At 45.7% G+C, this 26,085-nt stretch overlaps 1 protein-coding gene across 3 annotated transcripts in view; it reads left to right on the forward strand.

Moving 5' to 3' along the window:
* The first annotated feature begins 597 nt into the window (after nucleotides 1-597).
* CPT1B (carnitine palmitoyltransferase 1B) overlaps nucleotides 598-26,085 on the forward strand; it is an 83,670-nt gene continuing 58,182 nt past the window's right edge. Inside the window, exon 1 of one of the 3 annotated variants that reach the window (XM_030215769.1) lies at nucleotides 598-721. The gene's annotated coding sequence lies outside the window, so the exon portion shown is untranslated. Of the gene's footprint in view, nucleotides 722-8,196; nucleotides 8,503-26,085 lie in introns of those variants that run through there. The other 2 variants (XM_030215770.1, XM_030215768.1) reach the window with 2 other exon arrangements.

Here is a 26,085-nt window from a genome sequence, read left to right on the forward strand (position 1 = left end):
ATGAGCATCCCACAGCACAAACCACCAAGATTCTTAGTCCAGACAAGCAGAGGTAATAAACTAAAGAAGGATTATTGTCATAAAAAATTAGAACACCGAAATGGAAAAGGTGCAATCAACAAAAAATAACAGGTAACTGAATATGGATCAATTATAAAACTATCTAAACATTTTATCACAACCTGGATAGTGCCTGGGAAGTGGTGTCGGTGGGGGGAAGAGGGGTTGGTGGTTGGGAGGTGAAGATAGTGGTGGGCAGACTTATACGGTCTGTGCCAGATCCGGTGGTGGGAGGCGGGACTGGTGGTTGGGAGGCGGGGAATAGTGCTGGGCAGACTTATACGGTCTGTGCCAGAGCTGGTGGTGGGAGGCGGGGCTGGTGGTTGGGAGGAGGGGATAGTGCTGGGCGGACTTATACGGTCTGTGCCCTGAAAAAGACAGGTACAAATCAAGGTAAGGGCGGACTTATACGGTCTGTGCCCTGAAAAAGACAGGTACAAATCAAGGTAAGGTATACACATGAGTTTATCTTGTTGGGCAGACTGGATGGACCGTGCGGGTCTTTTTCTGCCGTCATCTACTATGTTACAGCATTCTGCCACTACCAGGAAGAAATGCCCCAACCTGAGCCAGAGAATATCTAAGCACAGGCAAGGATGACTGCCGAAGTGTACAATTATTCTGCTGATTGTCCTGGCATTTCTGGGAAGGGCTGCTGAAGGTATGACTATATCCCAGCCTAAACCACAGGCCATTACTATTATATATTTTTACCTTTTTTTTTAAAATACTTTGCGTGTTACTTTGGCAACACATATACAACTTAGTGGACGCTAAATGATAAAGACTACCATTATATTCCTGTGGGCATCTTATCATTTAGCATGCTCTAATCGTTGGTGCGCCTTAGTAAAAGGACTCCTTTATTCAGCCAGGGCCTAATGGCCTTCAACATTCGAGGATTCAACCTGAGGGGTTGATTGAAGTCCACATCCTTCTTCTGGTGTTGGAAGTGCTTTGTTCTGGACTTCATTCAGCTCCTCATGCCCAGAGTCCCTTTGCACAACGAGAATCGTCTCGTACATATTTATACAGCCCAGCGTATGGCTGGAGGAGTGGCCTAGTGATTAGGGTGGTGGACTTTGGTCCTGGGGAACTGAGGAACTGAGTTCGATTCCCACTTCAGGCACAGGCAGCTCCTTGTGACTCTGGGCAAGTCACTTAACCCTCCGTTGCCCCAAGTAAGCCACATTGAGCCTGCCATGAGTGGGAAAGCGCTGGGTACAAATGTAACAAAAATAAAAGAGATACTATTGGAGATTCTACATGGAATGTTGCTACTATTGGAGATTCTACATGGAATGTTGCTACTATTGGAGATTCTACATGGAATGTTGCTATTCCACTAGCAACATTCCATGTAGAAGGCTGCGCAGGCTTCTGTTTCTGTGAGTCTGACAGGACGTCAGACTCACAGAAGCAGAAGCCTGCGCGGCCACATTGGTGATCTGCAAGGGCTGACTTCTACATGGAATGTTGCTAGAATCTCAAATAGTAGCAACAGTGGAGGAGTGGCCTAGTGGTTAGGGTGGTGGACTTTGGTCCTGAGGAACTGAGTTCAATTCCCACTTCAGGCACAGGCAGCTCCTTGTGACTCTGGGCAAGTCACTTAACCCTCCATTGCCCCATGTAAGCCGCATTGAGCCTGCCATGAGTGGGAAAGCACGGGGTACAAATGTAACAAAAATAAAATAGATACTATTGGAGATTCTACATGGAATGTTGCTACTATTGGAGATTCTACATGGAATGTTGCTATTCCACTAGCAACATTCCATGTAGAAGGCTGCGCAGGCTTCTGTTTCTGTGAGTCTGACGTCCTGCACGTCAGACTCACAGAAGCAGAAGCCTGCGCGGCCACAATGGTGATCTGCAAGGGCCGACTTCTACATGGAATGTTGCTAGTGGAATAGCAACATTCCATGTAGAATCTCAAATAGTAGCAACAGTGGAGGAGTGGCCTAGTGGTTAGGGTGGTGGACTTTGGACTGAGGAACTGAGTTCGATTCCCACTTCAGGCACAGGCAGCTCCTTGTGACTCTGGGCAAGTCACTTAACCCTCCATTGCCCCAAGTAAGCCACATTGAGCCTGCCATGAGTGGGAAAGCGCGTGGTACAAATGTAACAAAAAAAACAAAACAAAACTTGCCAGACTAAGAAAAATGTTGGAATCTGATTGCTCCCAGTGGCTCCTGAGAGAGGCAGACCTCTCCAGGCTCTGTACTATGCCTAAATTCAGCGTGTTAGCAGCAGTTCCCCTTTCACCTAAATACTGATCTGCTTTTTTTTTTTCTATTTATAAATCTCTGCACTCATAAAGACAGCCTACCTTAGCCAGTGATTTTGTTCTCTTCAGCTCTAGCTCTGCTACTAAATGTTCACTCTTTGCCAATTAGGATAGAACGGAAAAAGACAAACTGATTTTAATCTGTATAACCTTGTTTTTTCCTCGCTTTCTCAGTTCAGAGAAATTTAGAAGCATCACACTAGGGCTTTACCGAATATTCGTATCCGATTCAGCCCCAAATACATTATTTGTATTCGGCCGAATAGTGATTTAAATTCGAATACAAGTAATCTGGGGCTCTACTGTACTCAGTGATGATCCTAGGTCGGCTACCACCCAGGGTGGATCGCTGATGCGCACACACACACCCCTGCGCATCAAACCCCCCCCCCCCCCCCCCCAGGGTGCATTCTTGGCTGCTCGGAGCAGCCGCGCGGCTCTCGGCTCCGCTGGCTCCCTCTGCCCAGGAACAGGAAGTAACCTGTTCCAGGGCAGGGGGAGCATGGAACCAGCGGAGCCGACAGGAGCGCGGCTGCTCTCTGTATCCCTCCAGCGGCGTGCACCTGGGGCGGACAGCCCCCCACTTAGTATACCACTGACTGTACTAAATCCTACTGAAATAAACACTTGATCTCTGATTTCATGTTGCTTCTTTTAATATTTGTTATGTTAAAGCTCGATGCTCATTATTCGTATTCGGCCAAATAATATTTTTCATTATCCATATTCGGCCGAATAGTAAAATATGCTATTCAATACAGCTCTACATCATACATTAAAAATATATATATATATAATTTGATGTAATAGCACTAATTTGAGTGGTGGGGGAATAAACAAAAACATTTGCTCTGTCAGACCAGTCCAAGTATAATCACTTTTTGAAGCATGTCAGTTATCCTGTAGAACAGTACAAGCAGTTCATAAGGGAAGGGGGGGGAGGGGAAAGGGAAATGGGACTTCATATACTGCCTTTCTGTGGTATTTTGCAACTATATTCAAAGCGGTTTACATATATACAGGTACTTATTTTGTACCTGGTGCAATGGAGGGTTAAGTGACTTGCCCAGAGTCACAAGGAGCTGCAGTGGGAATTGAACCCAGTTCCCCAGGATCAAAGTCCGCTGCACTAACCACTAGGTTACTCCTCCACTGTCCCAAAGTCACTGATGTCATGCACTGTGCAATCTTTAACTTGCTCTGCCTTGCAGGACGTATCATCTTCCTCTGCCAATTTCACTTTGATCTTTGAACATACGGGAGCCCTTCTTTTTGTGGGACCAGCTAGCACTGCTATTTCAAACTCCAGAGATATCAATAGAAATCAAACAAAATAAAACATGGAAAAGAAAATAAGATGATACCTTTTTTATTGGACATAACTTAATACATTTCTTGATTAGCTTTCGAAGGTTGCCCTTCTTCGTCAGATCGGAAATAAGCAAATGTGCTAGCTGACAGTGGTTATAAGTGATAACATTCAAGCATTACTATGACAGTCTGACAGGGTGGGAGAAAAAGGAACCCCCCTGGACACAGGTTAGGAAGCATCATTCTGCTCTATCGAGCTGGAGGGAGTGGGTGAAGCCTGAGCAGGAATGGATTAGGTTGGAGGGGAAAGGCAGGAGTGTCCCGAGCTGGAATTGTGCCCTGTGGGAGAACTTAAGTGCTCCCGCTCTATGACCAAGCAATGGAGAGGGAGCAATTTTTGAGTCCTCAGCCTCCTTTGTGTCCTGTGCAGAGAACTTTAGAAGTTGCCTGCACACAGAGAATGAGATGGGGACATGATTTATCCCCTTCACCATGGCCTGTTCCCATGGGTTCTGTCCCCGCTCTGTTCCTATCTGCACAAGCCTCAAACACTTATGATTTTATATTTAAATCTTTTTTTTTTTAAGTATAAAACGGAACATTATGTACAACTGTTTATAAATCACAAATATTAAACAATAACAACTATCAACTGAAATAACCCCTCCACCACCTTCTTACCTTTCCAGCCCCAACAATATCTGACTTCTACTACCCCAAGGAACCATAATCCACCCTGTTAAAATGTCCCGGGGATACAAAATACAACCTGCTCCCTATGCCCTAGTAGGGGAGAACTATATCCTATGAAGCATTGTTATGATTTTTTAATCTGTGGATGAATAATAAGTCATCAACAATCTCGGGATTCAGTCTAGCTCTCCTGTCTTCCAGAGTCCTTCCTGCAACAGGAAATGTCCTCTCAGAAGACATGCTGGTAGTAATGCAATTTTTGCCAATTTTGGCCAGCAATTTTGCTTGTGTTTCCAAAAAATGTAAACATCATTGTCTGCATCACTCAAACATAAATAACTGTCTAATTAATTAACAATAGCCTTCAAAGGAGGCATTGTTTCATAAAAGTCACTCAGAAAACTGATAACATCCATTTTCATTCTTTTGGAGGGGGGGCTGTTCCACAGATGTGACACTTTCTGGGAATGTGGAGGACCCCAAGTTGTTGATGTTCATGGACGCAAGCCTTCCATTTCAATCTGGTACAACCTTCTCAAAAATTCAGTTGCCTGTGCTTTTACATCATCTGGGAAGATAACTGGATTGTCTTTTAAAGACGTGGGTGTAGAAGAGAACCAACCCTGTGTAGTGGATGAACAGGAAAATAGAAACATAGAAAAATGTAGGCAGATAAAGACCATAAGGCCTATCCAATCTGCTCATCTATGCTATCTACTCTCCCTATCACTCCCTTAGAGATCCTATGTACTTGTCCCAAGATCTCTTGAATTCAGATACTGTTTTCTTCTCCACCACTTCCACCAGGAGGCTGTTCCATGAATTCACTCTCTTTCTGTGAAGAAATATTTCCTCAGATTAATTTCAAGTCTATCCCATCTTCTTCCTATGACCCCTCATTCCAGAACTTCATTTCAATTGAAAGAGACTTGCCTCCTGGACATTTATGCCTCATAGATATTTAAATGTCTCTATCATATCTCCTCTCTCCCACGGACCATTTTAGGAACTGCCCTCTAGACCGACTCCATCCTGTTTATATCTTTTTGAAGGTGCAGTCTCCAGAATTGTACATATTTTAAATGTCTCACTGGTCTTATGCAGGGGCATCATCACCTCCTTTTTCCTACTGGCCATTCCTCTCTCTATGCACCCAAGCATCCTTCTAGCTTTCGCCGTCGCCTTTTCTACCTGTTTGGCCACCTTAAGATCATTACATATGATCACACCCAAGTCCCATAAGAATAGCCATACAGGGTTAGACCAATGGTCCATCGAGCCCAGTATCCTGCTTCCAGCAGTGACCAATCTAGGTAACAAGCACCTGGCAGAAACCCAATTAGTAGCAACATTTCATGCTACCAATCCCAGGGCAAGCTCCTCTTTCATGCACAAAGTTCTTTACCCTCTAAACTGTACCGTTCCCTCGGGTTTTTGCAGCCCACAAACATGACCCTGCGGTTTCTGCATTAAATCTTAGTTGCCAAATTCCAGACCATTCCTCTAGCTTAGCTGTCATGTTGGAAATGCTCCTTGATGCCAGCAACAATGAAAGAAGTTGCAGTAACAGCAAGATGCTTGAGCAACTGGGCACGTAATGGAAGGACACTGCAACTGGTAGGAGTCTGATCAGCAGACAAGACTCTTGTTGCCACATCAAAGGCAGATATGACACAAATGATGTAACAATGCTTCATTTAAATCCAAAAGCAGCTTCTGCTGCATTTTTATCAATGAATTCAGTTGCCAATTGTCTAAGATGTGTTAAGTGTTTACATATTGATACTAACATTTTAAAGATGTTGTTCCATCTAGTTGGAACAGCCTGTTTAAGGCTAGTCTCAAGCTTTTAGAAAATGACACGTGGGCAAAATTTGTCCCTGTCTCCATGTGCTCCGTCCCCTCCCTGTCCTCGCGATTAACTGCATGTCTCCGTGTCATTCTCTACTTGCACAGCCCTTTGGACAGCTCTGGGGAAAGAGGCATTTATGAAGGAGAGGATTGATTAGGATTGTGGGTGGAGGTGAGAGAAAATTGTTTAGAGGTAAATAGAGGGACTAAATCTTAGTCCAGGTCTTTGCACACATACACTGATTTTTAATATCGTGGATCATTTTTTTGTCTCTCAGTGTAACTGATTTTCTTGATCTCATTCAATCTGCAGTTGATAACTGAGAAGTGGTCTGGGTTGCTCTTTATTGTCATCCTATACTTTTTCCTCTTATTCTTTCATTTGTAGGTCGTCTCTACATTTTTTATTTATTTTTTTAATTATTGTTTCTTATATACCACCTGCAAACCCAAAGTCTATTAAAGTGGTGTACATTCAGGTACAGCAAATATTTTTCTGTCCCTGGAGGGTTATTATTATTATTATTTATTGCATTTGTATCCCACATTATCCCACCTATTTGCAGGCTCAATGTGGCTTACATAGTTTTGTTATGACATTGTCATTCCAGAATATCAGATACAGTTAGTAGTGTGAAGAGATTAAGTAGGTAAGAAAGAGGAAGTGATTGGGCGGGTGATAGTAGATGTGGGTTTTCCTAACTGGTTGGGTTGGGAGAGTGAATTAGTGGAGCTGTTGGTTCTCGTTGTAGGCCTTGTTGAAGAAGTATGTCTTCAGAGATTTGCGAAAGTTATTTGATTTGACAATTGATTTCAGGTCTGTGGGTAGAGCATTCCATATTTGCGTGCTCGTGTAGGAGAAGGTAGTGGCATGCATCAGCTTGTATTTCAGTCCTTTACAGCTGGGGAAGTTCAAATTGAGAAATCTGTGGGATGTTCTTGTGGCGTTTCTGGGAGGTAGGTCCACTAGGTTCAGCATGTAGATCGGGGCGTCTGCATGGATAATTTGGTGCACGATCGTACATACCTTGAACGCAATGCGTTCTTTAAGTGGGAGCCAGTGCAGTTTCTCTCTAAGGGGTTTTGCACTTTCATATTTAGGTTTTCCAAATATGCGTCTGGTGGCAGTATTCTGGGCTGTTTGGAGTTTTTTGATAGTCTGTTCTTTGCAGCCCGCATATAGTGCGTTGCAGTAATCCAGATGGCTTATTACCATTGACTGTACAAGGGTGCGGGAGACGTATCTCGGGAAGAATGGTCTTACTCTTTTGAGTTTCCACATGGTGTGGAACATCACAATCTAAGGGGTCCTTTTACAAAGGCACACGATTAAAAATAAGCATGTACTAATCACTAGAGATGCCTGCCTATATATGTATATGGGCGTTTCTAGTGTTTAGCGTGTGATAATTTATCACATTTGTAGCCCACCTTTTCCCACTGAGAGCAGGCTCAAAGTGGCTTACAAAAATATTGTAGTAAGTTACAATGCAAGAAGTACAATTTTTCAAATTTAGCAGAATAAAAATAATCACTAGCGTGCGCTAAAAATGCTAGCGCGCCTTTCTAAAAGGCCCCTTAAGTTTGCACCTGAGGCAATGGAGGGTTAACTGACTTGCCCGAGATCACAAAGAGCTGCAGTAGGATTTGAGCCGGGCTCCCCTGGATCTTAGCCCCCTGCTCTAAGGCTACTCCTCTACATAGAAGACAGCCAGCTTGCTTCCACCCCACTTCATCTCCTGTTATTTGCTGTAATATCTCATCTTTTGACATTATATTTTTGCAGCCATTTAAATGTTTGACTGGGGTAGGGAGAACAGAATTAAATGTAAATGTTAATGCTTGTTATGACCAGAAGTGGCAGAATTGGTTTCCCCCCACACTGCCACTCACTTCCTTTCTCTCTCCTGTCATTTATTTGTGTTTCACAAGAGCAGCCCGTAGCTCGACACAGTGTGGACAGTATAGCAACTTATTAAGGGAAAAACTGAGTTATGTTTTCCTATCAACAGCACACTGTACTGAGTGTCCGATTACTCATCTGTTGTGGCTCCTCCCTCCTTGTTACTGTAGAGTAAGAGGTGGGGGGAGGAGGGAGCCTGGGACCTCATCACATGTTGCATCGGTATTCCCAAGCTTTTGGTTTTGAAGGGCGCAGGGAGCAGAACTCTCAAGTGTGTGTAAAGTGGTTTCTTACGGAGGAGAAAACAAAGGAGAAGGTTCACCGCTGATCAGTAGGGGGGTCTCTGCCACAAAGGTTACAGTTTCAGCCTCCACAGATCCTCCACACAGCTGAACAGGTAACAAACTTATGAACTATGCAGTTTAAAGGTCAACCCTCCCCCAATCTTATTGGAAGCTTCAAATTTTTGCCATAAATTGAAGATGCTAACTGACTTCTCCCAGTTTGTGACTGGTTTGGATTTTGCATGAATATACATTCATATTAATGCAGCAAATATATCAGTTCTGATTAACCTTCATTGAGTGGGTAGGATTCAGAAAAGACAGAGGGTGGTAGAATAAAGCATTTGGAGGAGAAGGCAAATGTTATGTATGGTGTGTTTTTCGATCAGCAGAACACTGCCAGGGCTGCCGAGAGACTGAGCCGGGCCGCCACTCCCCTCAGGATCGTTGCCGCAACCGCTGATGCCGCCACCCCCCTCTCCCCCCCCAGGTTCGTTGTCACCCACCGCAACTGTAAATACCTTGGCTGGCGGGGATCCCAAGGCCCCGCCAGCAGAAGAGTCTTCCTCCAGCGCTGCTGTTCTTCACTCCGCTGTATGGCCTGCCCCTGCTTTTTCTCTCATGTCGCACAGCCGCTTGACAGGCCATGCAGCAGAATGAAGAAGAGCAGCGCTGGAGGAAGATCTCTTCAGCTGGCGGGGCCTGTGAGAGGCTCCCGCCAGCCTGCTGTGTCTGCTCCTCTGGGTCCTCCCCAGCCTCCAAGGGGGGCCCAGCGCCGGAGTTTTCACTCCTGCTCCTGTCGGGACGTGATCATCTGGGTCCCGTCAGGTGCAGGAGAGAGAGACCTCTGCGCCGGGCCCTCCTTGAAGGCCCGGGGAATTTTGCCCCCCTGCCTCACTCTCTCGGCAGCCCTGGACACTGCTTGCTCTTTTGTCTAAAATATGGGGTTGAACATATATATGACACATGCCTGCATCTCTCGCAGTTCTGTTTGAAAACATGGAGAGAGGAAAGCAAGAAGTGTCCTTTATGATTTTACCTTCTCTCAACAGGCATATAACTCATTCCTCTGTAAGAAAGCTTGGAAAAATACACTTGTCCCTGTATAAAGGGTCACTCATGACAGAGCCAGTAGCATTGCCTGTCTCATGTACTGTAGTTCACTAGCGATTACTTTAGTTGACTTTTCTTGCTGCAGCTAACCACAAGACATTATATAGATATGTTCTAGTGATGAATCCGGTAAGAGCTGATGCGATTCTATAGCACACGCTGCGAGGGGACGGAAGAGCTCCCCTGGGAGCTGTTGCTCCCACCTCTTTGTTGGGCTCATTGGTTCTCAAAATAATTATTCATAACAAATCAGCCAACCGAGGTCAATCCAACAGTATTTGAGAAGAGTGCATCCTCTTTTAAACTCACATTACAGTGCCAGCATACTACTATAGTTTGTTGTTTCAGGAGGTAGAAAAGGGTAAGTAGATAGAGAAAAGACTGGAGCACTGGCCAGCCAGCTAATTTTGGGTGGGCACAAAATCTTCTCTCTACCGCGCCCCTCCCAAACTCAAAATAATACCTTTGCTGACAGGTATCCGCAAGTCCCACCAGCTAGAAACCTCCAAAGGCGGCTAGAACTCTCTTTTACCGAGGTTGTCAGCAGTAACCTTGAGCCAACCACGCCAGCACACCATGCAAGTGTGAAAATGAAGAATGCACGGGATGCCGGTGACAATGGCTCGGAGATGTTGCCGCTGACTGCCATGTTTGGCAGAAGGGAATTCTGGCTGCCTTTGGAGGAGGTCCCCACCAGCTACAGCAAAGGTCATAGCTGGTGTTACACATGATGGGGCCTTGAGCAGAAATTAAGGAGGGGGCCTCCGATCCCCTTTTTGCTCTGCCCCTCTCTCTCATCTCCCCACCTACCATTACTACCACACAAGGGATCACAAATTAGAAATAAAAATATGTAGACAAAAATATAGCTGGGAATCCCAAGAAGTTAAACTTTGCGTGTACTGCAATACTGGAGAAATAAAAACAGAAATGCATTTCTTTGTATGCCAAATACATCTGCTATTTACATTTCCTAAAGCTAACATATTCCAGCTAACAAATTCAAAATAAAACACCATTTTCTGCCTTTGTTGGCTGCACATTTTATTTTTCCCAATTTCTCTTTCTACTTTCTTGCCTGTCTTCTGCTAATTCTCCTTCCAGTGACTGCTGTCCATCTGTCTTTTCTTCTCTCTCCTGTCTTGTTCCATTCTTTCATTACACATTGTGTTCCTTCCCTTTTAGCTCTTTTCTGCCTCTATCCACTCAAATTTCACTCTCTCAACCTTCTTCTTTTAACTATTCACCTACATATCAACTTTCCGTTTCCTTCTCTCACTCCCTAGCTCTCCCATGACATCTCACTCCTTCCTTAGCCTACTACTTCTAATTACATTTCTACCCTCTGTACTTACCATCTTACCCTCATTCATCTCATTGCTATCCCCCCTAACCTCTCCTACATGATTCCACCATCCCTAGCATCTCCTCCCTCTCTCTGCTGCCCCCACCCTCACAACCTGATATCTCACTGTCCACTCCACCACCCCCAGAATCTTCCTATCCTATCTGTTCTCTCCTGGCCCCACTCCCTCTCTCACAGTCCTGCATCTCTCCCCTCCCTTCCATGGTCCAGCATCTTTCTTTCAATTCCTTTCACTCCTGGGTCCAACATATCTCCCTCTTTCTTCCACCCCTTCCTCCTATAGTCCAGCATCACTCCCTCCTCCTTAGGGTCCAACATATCTCCCTCTCTCTTCTCCCCCCATTGCCCTTACTCTCACTCTCTCCCTTCTTTTATTGCTCACTCTCTTCCCTCCCTCATTTGCTCACTCTTTCTTCCCTACCTTCCCATTGTCACCTCTCTTCTTCCTTCCCCCTTCCCCCCATTGTCCAGTTTCTCCCCTTCCTACCCTCCACCCATTGTCAACTCTCTCTCTTCCCTCCTCCACATTATCCACTCTCTTCCCTTCCCCCATTGTCCACTCTTCCCTTCATTATGCACTCTTTCTTTTCTTCCCTCCCATTGTCACTTCTCTCCCCCTTCCCCCACTGTCAACTGTCTTTCCTCTCTCCCCCTTCCATCCCCATTGTCCAATCTCCCTCTGGTCCCTTTCCCCCGCTGCCCACTCTCTCCCTCTTCCCCCTCCATTGCCCCACTCTCTCTTCCCTTGATCGTCAACTCTCTCTTCTCCTCCTCCTCCTCCTCCTCCTCTTCCATTGACAATGAAGTGAAGAGAGAGGGAGAGTGGGCAACTCTCTCTTTTCCCTCCTCCCCCTCTCTTCCCTTCATTGTTAACTCTTTCTCTCCCTCTACCCCCACTCTTGGATCCAAACATCACTTCTCCTCCATCCACGAGACTTCCCTCCCATTTCCCCGAACGCTCCATCCTCTCCCCCTACTTACCTTCTGTATTTTCCCTTAAAGAGGTCACCGACAACAACGGCTGCCGAGTGCTGACGATCTGCTCCCAGCAGCCGACTCCAGTCCTCCTTCTGCCCCGGCCCGCCCCCTCTCTGATGCAACTTCCTGTTTCCGCGTGGGTGGGGCGTGGCTGAAGGAAGGACACTTCGGGGTCGACCAGTGGTAGCAGCTGGTGTGAAGCGCCGCAGCCGGTGACCACTTTAACGGAAGATACTACGGCGTCACGGTAGAGCTGGCGGCCAGAGGGTGAATGGGGCCTTCAGTGGCCGTGTGGTCTAGTTTACCCCCCTTCTCTAATGCTGATAAGGCTGCTCCCTTGCTTGGTTAGATAATTTCCTGGGGGTGGACGTATGGAGCGCCCCCTTTTGGGGGGGGAGAGAAAACAATAGTCAATAGAGTAGTAGAATTCAGCAAATCACGGCATAAGAATAAGATCAGAGAGTTCCTTGCCAGAGGTTACCTGGGGTCTACCGCATGCACCAGGAAAGAAACTGATCAGATTAGTAGAAGGGCCTCGAGGTCCTTTGGCACCAATGCCATCATATTAAGTGTTTGTATAAAACCTATCTTTGTGGCCCCCCCCCCCCCCCCAACAAAAAAAATGTTATCTCTGAGTATAACCGTTTAAAAATACCCACTGATGGGGCACATCTGACCTGCTAGTAAAGACTTGTTTACAATAGTAAGACAGTTTCTTTTACACCATCCTTCTCTGCTTTAGACAACTGATTCCTCTAGGTATGGCGTGTTATTTGGCATTAGATCCCAACCCCCCCCCCCCCCCCCCCCAATTCAGTCAGCGAGAGGATAATTATCTGGCTAGGGCATTGAATTCTTTCAGAATGAAAGTAAATCATGGCATATGAGAGATGATCCAGAAACGTACAAGTTTTAGACATTTCCAGACCAGCAGCCACGCAAACACTTTCCTATATTACTCTCACAGGAGTTCTTTGCAAAAGTTTGAAAATTGTGTGACAGTATTTTTAAATTCTGCGCAAAAAAATGAATAAGCTATGCAGAATTCCCCCTTTATAACGTGTGGCTCTTTTCTGCCCACTCTCAAGCGTTCTCACTCGCCAGCAGGGCTGTCCTGAGGTCTGTGCAGTTGGTGCAGCCACATAGGATGCAAGGGAGGTAGGAGCACAAGTTGCTCACTCTGTCCATTGTTTCTGCAGCTTGACCATGGTGCAGTGGGTGGGGAGCTACGGGCATGTCACAGAAAGTGAGATTCTGACTTGGGACACTCCTGCTCCTCAAGTTTAGTTCTTCCAACAATCCCACCATGCGCCACACTCTCCAGTTTAGCTTGAATGCCTGTTAGGGCTTGATTTCTCCCTTCTCCACAGTTTCAACACCCAGCTTTCTCTGCCACCTGTCCAGGTTGGATACCACTGAGCTTTGATGTTCTCTGCTCTTCCAGGAGCATACACCCAATTTTCTGTCTTCCTAGCTAGCCCTCTGTCCCCATCCCAGTCCTGTAGCCAAATCTAACAGCACCTCCCTGGCTGACCACCAAAATAGTCAGAGTAGCTGTATATCAAGCAGTTTCCTTCTCTGCTGCCCAGGGTCCAACTGCAGATTTGAACCGTGCGATATCCAATGTGGTTCAAAGCAGCAGTCAGGCCCAATGTGCAGCTTCTTTGCTGATGATCAGATTGTGGTGGGAGGAGGGGAAAGAAGCCATGTGAACCACTGGTCCCTGCCTGAATTCTCAGTGGGGATTTTTTTTTTTTTTTTTGGCTCAAAGCAGCTTAGAAAAGATCAAAAATTCCATGCAAAAAGTACAGAATTTTGCCTGGGAAAGTAATTCTGCATTGTGGAAATGCACCTGACACACTGAATATGCATGAGAGGGATTGTATATCCAGGGTGTCCAGTGCATGTAAATCTCATGCATGTTTGTTGTGGATATCCTGAAAACTATTTTGATTAGGTTTCTCTTGGAAGATTGGGAATCACCGCCTTAGAAGATCATGGGCCTGGCACATGTTACTCCTGGGGAAATTCTGCGCAAACATTTAACTCTGTCCACTATGTTTTAAAATTCTGCATAGTTTTTGTAGATTTTTTGTTGCTGTGTTGTTTTTTTGTAGAGATTTCCTCTATCATAAGTCCTGAAGCTTCCCCCTGGCCTGAAATCCCTTCTACCTTTTCCTTCAGGCTTCAGCCTCCCCAGTTCCCTCTCACTCCAACTGCAGTTCTCTCTGCCTCTCGGCAAGAGCCCTAAGTCTGTCTGTCATCGAGGTCTTTCCCTTCACTCAATTCCCCCACCTCTCATTCTCCCTACTGCCCCCCCCCCCCCGCACATACTCCCACCTCTTTCTTTTTTCTCTCCTTAGTCATCCTGTTTCTCCATCACAACTTCAAGCTTGATTCCCACACACCAATAATACACACTCAGCTTGCCCTTCCTCCTACCATACTTATGGTACCCCTAGCCTGTTCCAGTGGCCCTCACCCTCTCTTCTACTTACCCCACTTGAACCACTTGAGTTTGGTTTTGCTCCTTAGCCCTCCCCCTTCCCTGATCTTCCTAGACCTGACTTTAATTGAACTCTGTAGACACCAGTGCGATTTCAATTGAACAGTCGGATCTAGGCTGGCAGAAGAGCTATTCAAAGCTCTTCTAGTCCCACCCCCTCTGACATGTATTCCTTCTGCTGAGGGGCCTAGATCAGAAGAACTTTCCAGAGTGCTTCAGCGTGAGGCTCTGTGATTCCTTTTCTTTTCGTTTACTGTGGACCCTTGCAGCATGATCACAGTGGTGAAGAGGCTTGGGGTGGGGAGGAGAAGAAATATATGATCATGTTGAGGTGCATGGAACAGAGGAGGTGCTGCATACAGAAAGGGGGTAATAGGGTGATAAAGGAGTGATGAAGGATTGGGAGGGAGCAAAGAGGCTGGAGAAGGAAGAAAGGGGCTAACTGGTAGGTAGTGGAGAAGGGAGCATCATGTTATAAAGTCTTGACACTGGGGCTAGAAGAAGGAAGCTGGGGATGGGAGGAGGAGCTAAGTCATGCAGATGGTGGGATTGGGAGAAGGGGGCTGGCTGGGGTTAAGTTGGGGGAAGTGAGCTGATGGTGGGGCTGGGAGAAGGGGCAAATGCTGGCAGGTGGCAATGGAAGGAGGAGGCTAATACAGAAGAGTGAAATAGGCATGATAACTGGTAGGGGGAGAAAAGCAAGGGTATGTAATAGAAGGAGGAGCAGAAAATTGGATGCTGGGGGAGGAAGGAAGGCAGGGTAAATGAATTAGGGGAAGGGATATATGAAAAGAGGCAGAAAAGATGGTAGGGATGTGGGAGAGATGGGCAGTGGATGCAGTGGAAAGGGGAAAAAAAGCTATGAAAAGGATAACGGACAAAGGAAGGGGGGACAGGCCTTAGATGAGAAGATGGAAATGGGGAAGTAGAAGGGGGAATGGGAGTCTGGGTAAGATGGTAAGACGAGGGGATGAGTGACAGGGCAGGAACTAGGGTTGATGAAGGGATGAGAGGGGAAGACAGATGTAAGGGAAGAAGATGGTGAAAAAAAAATGAAAATGGAACTCGGATATTTGAAATGGGCTTAGGAGGTAAACAAACTGGTAAAGAGGTTGGTAGACCAGGGCTAACCCAGCTGGAAAAACAAAATGACCAAAGGTACAAAATATTTATTCTCAGTTTTTAGAGAATGAAATACGTCAGCTTTGAAAATATATACTTTTTATATTTTGTTCATTTCAGAAGAAAATATTTTTTCTGTTTTCCTTTCATTAGTGTTCCCAAAAGCAAACCCTGTTAGTGGCAGGTGTTTCCATTTAATTTTTTAATCTGCATATTTATTTCTAATTTATGGTCTATTATTAGGTGATGGTCTGTATTTGTGTAACTGAGATGAGGGATTCTGTTAATATATACAGGGTGAGGCAAAAGTAACACCCTAGAATTTTATTTTTTGCTGTTTCTTCAGCAGCCGCTTGGAATTTCAGTATAAAATTTTACAATTTTATTTGTTGTTATCCATATTTATATGACGAGTGGAATGAGATTATCTTTAAACACAGTGAAGTTAGAATTTATAGCATGACCACTCAGAGATTTTCACTCGTTCAAAAATGTTTGCACTGTAAAACCACCATTATTTGAGGGGGGGAGGGGAACCAGTTTACTGTTAATGACATCACGGTTCCATAGACTTATGTTTGGGGAGCAATGTTGGAGGCCTATCACAAGCTTCACCCAAAGTCACAAACAATCACCGACCTCAAGGAAGTTCTGCAGATGATCTGGGACAGCCTGCCTCAAGGGACCGATTGACAAGGCTGTTAGGGGCCCTTTTACTAAGCCGTGTAGGCGCCCCTGCGTGCACCCAACGTGTGTCAATTTTGAGTTACCACCCAGCTGCCGCGTGGCCCTTGCGGTAATTTCATTTTTGATGCACGTCCGCTAAGTGTGCCAGAAAATATTTTATTTTCTGGCTTACGGGCGGTAATCGTCATTCTACGCGCGTAGACCATTACCGCCCGGTTACCGTGTGAGACTTTACTGCTAGGTCAATGGCTGGTGGTAAGATCTCGGACCCAAAATGGATGCGTGGCAATTTTCATTTTGCCGCACGTCCATTTTCGGCAAAAATTTTAAAAAGGCATTTTTTGCAGGTGCGCTGAAAAATGGATCTGTGCGTGCCCAAAACACGTGTATACTATTGCAGGCCATTTTTCAGTGCGCCTTTGTAAAGGGACCCCTTATGAACTTCCCAAAGCTACTGAAAGCCTGTTTTTAAAGCTGAGGGTGGATACTTTGAGTATTCACAGTGACACTGAAATTCTGGCATATTGTTAATTGTATTGTTTGAATAATGTTGTTTACTGTGTTTTAGCTTGAACATTTTTAACATGCAAAAATTGATTGGTGGTAACACTAAAATGTCAGTAACATGCATATGTTTGTAGTGGTCATTGCACTATTATCTTTGCTGTTATATGTGTTACCTTTTTGCAATAATCAGTTTTTAAAAATGTCAGTAGCATCAACATAGCTTAAGATAATTGTTTAATAGTAGTACGTAAATATGATGACTAAGTACGTAAAATTTCTTATTGACATTCAAAGTTGTTGCTGAGAAAACAGCAAAAAACCCTAGTAGGTTACTTTTTTTGCCTCACACTGCAGGTTCTGTGTAGGAAGCTGTAGCAGTCCATCTTCTGTAGACTCCAGTCTGCAAAAGATATTTGCAGTGCTGAATTTTCATAGGTAGGGTTGATGCAGTTTAAGTTCTTGGACTTGGTGTTGGAAACTATGGAATGGTTGGATCTGGAGGCTGAAAGTATGTTAAGAACCTGGTAATAAATTTTAGCCAGATAGCTTGTAAGGTAGGTGGTACTGGAGTCTCCCCAGCAGATATCCTCTTTGGTCTTAAGATGAAATTGAATACTTGTATTTTTGACCTATGCCCAGCATCTCTTGTGTGAGTAGCACACGTAGTATTTCAATAGAGTCTGTGATGTAAATACTTTTCTTGTTGAGCATTTTTTCCTTCTGAGTTAAACGTTCAGCATTCAATCTGTGCTGAAGAGGCTGTCATTAGACATTGGCCTGGTAGAGAATTTTCAGCCTATTTCAAATGTGCCCTTTTTGGGTAACATTATTGAAAGTTGGTAGCTCGCTAGCTATCCAATACTTCCCCGTTTCTTTAAAAAATCCATTAAGAACAAGGCAAGCTTTTGGCAGTTTCACCACTCCGAACCCTTATCCAGTCTTGTTTAATAGTGCATAATATTTTCCAAATTACTCTGTTTTCTCTCAGGACTGTATGGTTCTCAGTGAGGTTAGTAAAATAGTAAATCACGGCAGATACAGACCAGAATGATCTATCTAGTGTGCGCAATAAGGTGATTAGAGTTGTACCTGCTGCTGTGTGCAGGTTTACATCCCTCTATATTATTGTTTAAAATATGCAAGTTATTTACCTTTCTTTTTTTTTTTTGTTGCTTTGATTCCATCCTCTTGTATACTTTGTCTCCACAACCTCTGCTGGGAGGGCATTCCAAGTATCCACCACTATTTCTATGAAAAAATATTTCCTGATGTTACTCTGTTTACCTCCTTGCAACTTCATAAAGGGGTAATTGCTGGAACAAGTGCTTCGGGGATTGTTCTCGGACAATGAAATCCCTATTGACCTTCCATCTTTGTCAGAACTAGTAAAGTAAGCATCTAAAAAGCCCAGGAGGATCGGAGCCAGTGATGAACTGGAGGCAAAAGGCTTTAGGAGGGGTCATGGCACTTTCTCAGCAGTCTCTCTCCCTTCTATCTCAATGTTGTGCTACTAAGTTCTTTCAGGAGTATCGGACCAGAGATTTGTTCTCCTTTTATTTAGTGGAAAAAAATTATATAGGGATCTTCAGAGACTCCTCTTCCCTTCCACCAACATCATTAAGCCTTCCCCTTTCTTCTCTGTGTCATATTCATTATGGATATCCTGAAAACCTGACTGACTGGGGGGGGGGGGGGGGGGGGGGGGCGGGCGCCTCCAGGAAAGATCTGGAAACAACTGGACTAGGGGCTATGATGACATGTCTAGGGTTGACGGAATTAAGAAGGACCAATTCCATGCAGATCAAGCTCACCAAGAGCCACGTGATGCTGGAAGAATACAGAAGAGCTTTCTCAGGGGTGGTGCCTGAGGCAAGACTCTGGGAAAGGTCAGGAGGAGATCCAGCTTGGAGGGATCAGGAACAGGATGATGGCTGGCTGGAAGAAGGGGTTGGTGGGAGCTGGGGAAGAGTGTGTACTGGGTGCTGAGAATCTGGATAATCAGACTTCATTTTATTTAAACACTAGCCGTTGAGCCCGTAAAAATGGGCTAGTAAAGGAAGGGGGGGTTTAAAAGGGTCCCCCCCCCGGATAGGTCGCCGCCGCCCCTCCTCACCCCCCCCGGAGTCCCCTCCGCCACCCCTCCACCCGAGCCGGGTACCTGGCTTCACTATTCAAACTGCCGGAACACAGCACACAGCTCATCTGAGCTGCTGTCGGCCTTCTTCTCTGCATGTGTTCCGCCCTCGTGTGACGTAACGTCGGCGAGGGCGGGACACAGGCAGGTAAGGAAGGCCAACGGCAGCTCAGATGAGCTGTGTGCTGCGTTCCGACGGTTTGAATAGTGAAGCCAGGTGGCCGGGTGGAGGGTGGGTGGCAGCTGCGACTCTGGGTGGGTGGGGGAGCGGGAGCGGCAACCCTGGGGGGGGAGCGGTGGCGACGGCGGTTCCCTCACTCGCAGGTGCGCAGGTTCCCTCTCTGTCACGCCCCCGTCATCACATATTGATGCGGGGGCGGGACAGAGAGGGTCTCTACTGCGCATTTGCGAGTGAGTACGCCTCTTGCCATTTATATGTTTGATATGGCTCTGAGTGCGCCTGAGCGGCTGGATTGGCAACATTAGAAAGGGACCTCAGCTTTTTCTAGGGCTCTGGGAATCATTCACTTTACCCAGCAATTGGTCTGGCTCACATGGTCAAGAAATTTGCCAGTGTGAGCCCCCACTTCAAAAATAATGAAATAATGGGGTATTCAGCATCAAAATACAGTGATCTTCATCTGGGCATTTACAATGTCCTGCATGTCACGGTCTGAGGCTCTCGGACACTGGAATAACGTGAGCCCTTGGGCTACTGTCAAGGAGCGGCAGCAGCAGGCAAAATCCCCCAACCAGGACTGGACAAACGAGCAAGGATGGAGGTGGAATCTGGAATAGACTTGGCTGGACTGGAACCAAATGCTGGAATAGACTTGGCAGAATAACAGGACTGGAGCAACCGGACTTCACCTGCACTGACCACCATTCCCCAGAGGTTAAGCCCCTAGGTGCGGGCGGCCTGCAGGACTTACAGGACGGAGCTGGTAGACAAGAAATGCTGGACCAGACTGACTGGAACAACAGGATTCTCACACCAGACACTGGATACTAAACCAGCTTGACTAAAACAAGATTAAGGACTCAGGATTCTCACACAGGGTATAGGATACTGAAACAAGCTTGACTAAAACAGGGTAAAGGATTCACAGACAGGCTAGACAGAAACAGGGCCAGGGTATACATACAAGCTTGGCAGAAGCAGGGCTCAGGATATACAAACAAGCTTGGCAGAGACAGGGTTTAAGATACACAGGCAGGGCTGGAACTAAAGCTAAAGGTAAAGGGGTAAGAGCAGGGGAGGACTGAAGCTGAAAACAAACACAGGACTAAGCTCAGACAGGACAAGAACTAAAGGTAATGGGCAAGATGGAGGCAGAACTCAAGGCAGGGCACACAGACAAACAACAGAACTAAGGCAGAAAGCTAAAAGGCTAACAGGTAGCCACAAGCACACAACAGAACTCTAGACAAGAACAAATAGAAGTACCACAGGCACACTAACTAGAAGCAAGGCAGAAATGCAAACTGCATACAAACTGACCTGAAGACCTTTGGCGTTGCAAAGGCCCAGCTGAAAGGGCCAGGTGCATAATAAAGGCAATTACAAGTGAGGTCACAGGTAAGGGTGCTGCTTAGTTCCAAACAACCCAAGCAAGTTTGGCCAGCAGGAAGATCCGAACCAGATCGGAATGACTTCTGAAACATGCTTGGGAAACAGCAAGAAAACAGTCTATAGCGGCCACCGGTTCTGGCCACCGGAGGGCGAGATGAGCACAGACATGGAAAATAGTCACAATCGTGACACTGCAGGTGACTTTTATGAATCTTTCACCTCCTCCTCCTCTGGGTTTACCCTGGCCTTGATTTGTGTCTTTGGCTGGCTATTTCCTGTCCAATCCTGCCTTTGTGTGTACATACACATTTTGCTTTCCTGTGTGCATGTATGTCTTAGAATATGTGGCCAGTTTTGTGTTTGTGTGTCCTTTGGAGGACATTTTTCCCTTCATGTGTGCCTCTTTTTGTGTATGATATACCTAAATTGATCTGCTAATCTAAAAATCAATTCTCAGCGAGGACCATATTAAAACAAAATACAGTTAAAAATGCTTCAAATCAATATAATCATAGGTCCGGTTAAGGAATTCTTTTGTCGTCTTTGGCAAAAGATTTTATCTGGTTTGTAGGTGGTTCTCAGTGCAGCCATAAACTTTGCCACAAACAGTGGCAAAATCCTCATATTCCTCGGTCCCTAAAATTTAATGTTTGGTGCCACCTCCTAACCTAAGGCGAAACAGAATTATGGCTGCTCTGAGTTCAGGCTGGATTACTCACTTCAAACCTGGAACTGATCCATTGCTATTGAGCTATGTAGAAATGGAGAGACTGAAGGAGAAGGAAGATTAAATGGAGGGAAAGAAAAGGAAAAGAGGCTAGAAGGGGAAGGGAAATGGGACTTGATATACAGGGCCGCCGAGAGGGGGGGACAGGGGGAAAAAATTCCCCGGGGGGGGGGGCGCCACCGCTGCAGTCCGGCCCGCCCTCCCTCCGTCGCTCCCTGGCATTGAACTTAAGCGCCTCACCTTCGAAAGCGCAGCAAGCAGCGGCAGACCACTCCTTCCTTCCATGTCCCGCCCTCGCCTGACGTAATTTCCGCGAGGGCGGGACACGAAAGGAAGGAGTGGTCTGCCGCTGCTTGCTGCGCTTTCGAAGGTGAGGCACTTAAGGTCAGTGCAGAAGGCCCGGAGGTGGAGAGAGGGCCCGGCTGCGGGGGGCCCAGCGATCTGGGGTGGGGCGGCCTTGTCCCGGGCCTGGCCCAGTCTCTCGGCGGCCCTGTTGATATACCGCCTTTCTGAGGTTTTTGCAACTACATTCAAAGCGGTTTACATATATTCAGGTACTTATTTTGTACCAGGGGCAATGGAGGGTTAAGAGACTTGCCCACAGTCACAAGGAGCTGCAGTGGGAATCGAACTCAGTTCCCCAGGATCAAAGTCCATTGCACCAACCACTAGGCTATGAAAAAAAAAGACAAAATTAAATAAAGCAAAGAGAAACACAACAAAGGCAAAAGTTATCCCCCAAAATAGGGCCAAAAACATCTACTATAATAAAACTCACCCTCAACGTTCTGAGGACACTGACGTCAGTGAAGCCAAGCCCTGACTTCCTTCAGAAAGGTTCGAAGGTTCGTGGTGGTGAAGCCACCAAAATCGCTCCAGGGCCCCGCCCTCGAGGGCGGAGCTATGGCAGTACAACGAAGGGGTTGGCAGGGAGGGAGGCAGGGAGGCGGGAAATCGCTCCGGGCCCCGCCCTCGCCTCAAACATCATGATGTTGGGGGCGGAGCAAAGGCAGAACAACGAAGGGGTTGGCCAGGGAGGGAAGGGGGGAGGGTGTTGGCGACGAAAACCTTGCTAGCGCCCGTTTCATTTGCTCAGAAACGGGCCTCTTTTACTAGTCTCATTATGAAGTTTTGGCTGGTGTCTTAGCTTTCTGAATGTATTTTGTGGCCTCCTTTTCCTACACCATGTCCAGAGTGGAACATTAATTTAGTTCTTCGGGCTCTTCAGAAGCCTTCTTTTGAGCCACTACAGAAGGCCTTCTTGAAAGGTTTAAAACAAGTCTTTATTCAAACAAGTACTGACGTGGCCACATTTCGCCAATAAAGCTGCATCGGGGTTACGCAGGCTTTGCCCTGGTAAATGACACTAAACATTCAAGGTGACTTGAGTGCAGTGTCTTACCAATGGAGGGCAGAGTAACAGCATCACCTATCTGCTCCTTGAATACTGTGTGCAATTCTGATCACTGCATTTCAAAAAAGATATAACAGAATTAGCAAAGGTATAGAGAAGGGCAATGGAAATTTATTTTTATTTTGTTACATTTGTACCCCGTGCTTTCCCACTCATGGCAGGCTCAATGCGGCTTACATGGGGCAATGGAGGGTTAAGTGACTTGCCCAGAGTCACAAGGAGCTGCCTGTGCTGGGAATTGAACTCAGTTCCCCAGGACCAAAGTCCACCACCCTAACCACTAGGCCACTCCTCATAAGTACATAAGTACATAAGTAGTGCCATACTGGGAAAGACCAAAGGTCCATCTAGCCCAGCATCCTGTCACCGACAGTGGCCAATCCAGGTCAAGGGCACCTGGCACGCTCCCCAAACGTAAAAACATTCCAGACAAGTTATACCTAAAAATGCGGAATTTTTCCAAGTCCATTTAATAGCGGTCTATGGACTTGTCCTTTAGGAATCTATCTAACCCCTTTTTAAACTCCGTCAAGCTAACCGCCCGTACCACGTTCTCCGGCAACGAATTCCAGAGTCTAATTACACGTTGGGTGAAGAAAAATTTTCTCCGATTCGTTTTAAATTTACCACACTGTAGCTTCAACTCATGCCCTCTAGTCCTAGTATTTTTGGATAGCGTGAACAGTCGCTTCACATCCACCCGATCCATTCCACTCATTATTTTATACACTTCTATCATATCTCCCCTCAGCCGTCTCTTCTCCAAGCTGAAAAGCCCTAGCCTTCTCAGCCTCTCTTCATAGGAAAGTCGTCCCATCCCCACTATCATTTTCGTCGCCCTTCGCTGTACCTTTTCCAGTTCTACTATATCTTTTTTGAGATACGGAGACCAGTACTGAACACAATACTCCAGGTGCGGTCGCACCATGGAGCGATACAACGGCATTATAACATCCGCACACCTGGACTCCATACCCTTCCTAATAACACCCAACATTCTATTCGCTTTCCTAGCCGCAGCAGCACACTGAGCAGAAGGTTTCAGCGTATCATCGACGACGACACCCAGATCCCTTTCTTGATCCGTAACTCCTAACGCGGAACCTTGCAAGACGTAGCTATAATTCGGGTTCCTCTTACCCACATGCATCACTTTGCACTTGTCAACATTGAACTTCATCTGCCACTTGCACGCCCATTCTCCCAGTCTCGCAAGGTCCTCCTGTAATCGTTCACATTCCTCCTGCGACTTGACGACCCTGAATAATTTTGTGTCATCGGCGAATTTAATTACCTCACTAGTTATTCCCATCTCTAGGTCATTTATAAATACATTAAAAAGCAACGGACCCAGCACAGACCCCTGCGGGACCCCACTAACTACCCTCCTCCACTGAGAATACTGGCCACGCAATCCTACTCTCTGTAGGGGATGGGACAACTTATGAGGAAAGCTAAAGCGGCTAGGGCTCTTAAGCTCGGAGAGGAGATATGTCATAAATAAGTAACTGGAGAAAATATTTCTTCACTCAACATGTAATTAAACTCTGGAATTCCTTGCCAGAGAATGTGGTAAAAGCAGTTTTTATTCCAGACTGGCAGGACACTTATGCCTTTAAGGCTCATTGAAAGAGCCACTGAAATATGATTGTTTAGACACTGATTTAGACATCTATAAACACAGTTCAGTTGTAGTGTTACCTGAAACAAAGCCCTCTTTCAGGGACCCATTAATCTGATCTCACTTGAAAATTTGATTAATTTCTGCAAAATATTGAAGATCTGTTTGTTTGCTCAACCTTATCCCCTGGCTGGTTAGGTTTTACTGTTGCTGTAAATTACAGTTTTTGAATGTTTTATTCTGTATTTTGTTTGATTCGCACTCCACATTGAAACTTTGACGTATGGAATATAAATAAATACAAACGAGGACGCACAAGCTGCATAGTAATTGAAAATAAGTAGATAAGTAATGCCACACTGGAAAAAGACCAAGGGTCCATCGAGCCCAGCATCCTGTCCACGACAGCGGCCAGTCCAGGCCAAGGGCACCTGGCAAGCTTCCCAAACGTACAAACATTCTATACATGTTATTCCTGGAATTGTGGATTTTTCCCAAGTCCATTTAGTAGCGGTTTATGGACTTGGCCTTTAGGAAACCGTCCAACCCCTTTTTAAAGTCTGCTAAGCTAACCGCCTTCACCACTTTCTCCGGCAACGAATTCCAGAGTTTAATTATACGTTGGGTGAAGAAAAAGTTTCTACGATTTGTTTTAAATTTACTACACTGTAGTTTCATCGCATGCCCCCTAGTCCTAGTATTTTTGGAAAGCGTGAACAGACGCTTCACATCCACCTGTTCCACTCCACTCATTATTTTATATACCTCTATCATGTCTCCCCTCAGCCGTCTCTTCTCCAAGCTGAATAGCCCTAGCCTCCTTAATCTTTCTTCATAGGGAAGTCGTCATAAAGGACATGCCATGTATATGCACACTCGGGTGTCAGGGCCCAACTTAGGCCTACATTTAAATTCCAAGATTAATAGCTTGAACTTTATCTGAATGTTAACTGCATGAGAATTACGTTTTATATGTAAGACTTGACATATGTGATTTAGTCCAGCCATTGCAGGACCTTCTATGTAATCACCCTGAGTGTAGCTATGTCTTTTGTGAAGTGTTTTAGTTGGAGATGTAGTTTTGTCTATGATGTTTGTGTACATTTTGATCTGCCCAGTTCGCTTGTCCTGGCCTAGAGTGGGATGTTTCTGATGTGTGTAAGCTTTTCCTCCCTTTTGGGGAAGTTCAAAGTGACTTCATGTTTGGCATTTTCCACATTTCTGTGATGGAAACATTTTGTGAGGTGGCTCCTGTTAACTAAAGATCTTGTGCCTTAACCCAGTAGGAATTAGATTGTTGGCAGCACAGTGTAATCAAAGAAGTTGCAAAAACAAATAGGCTCAGCCCCTCATTTTCATTAAAGCTAACATTTATCATGTGAAGTTTTGTACTGTTTCATCCAACCCAAAAGCACTCTAGTTGTTTGTCACATTGTACAAGTGCTTACTGATTGTTGACACTTGGTGCAGAAAGATCTGACAACCAGGCTCTTCCAAAGTGTCTTCTAGTTCTGGTCCAGAACGTCATAAAATGTCATCATAGGACAAAGCCCCCACTACTGTACTGTAGGGTTATCAGATTCAAGAGTGTGTCCTAAGAATAAGCTTGAGCTCTCATTCTGTATTTATGCTTGTAATGGGAGAATCGGCATTAAAGGTCTTATGGTATTCCAGTGCAGCTTCCCAAGTACTGTTGGTACCTCCAGAGCACATTTCAGACCTAGTTTTGTAAAAATGTAAATGAATGTACTGACATGCAGGACCAAAACTAGGACCGGCTGACCCTGTCGCTTAGGATACAAGCAGGCTCATTTTCGAAAGAGATGGACGTCCAGAAAGTGACATAAATCGGCACTTGGACGTCCATCTCACAGTGATGTCCAAATCGGTATAATCGAAATCCGATTTTGGACGTCTTTCTCGGAAGTCCGTCGCAAGGATGTCCAAA

Source organism: Microcaecilia unicolor, chromosome 10 (assembly GCF_901765095.1).
Source record: "Microcaecilia unicolor chromosome 10, aMicUni1.1, whole genome shotgun sequence".
In the NCBI taxonomy this organism is placed as follows: domain Eukaryota; kingdom Metazoa; phylum Chordata; class Amphibia; order Gymnophiona; family Siphonopidae; genus Microcaecilia; species Microcaecilia unicolor.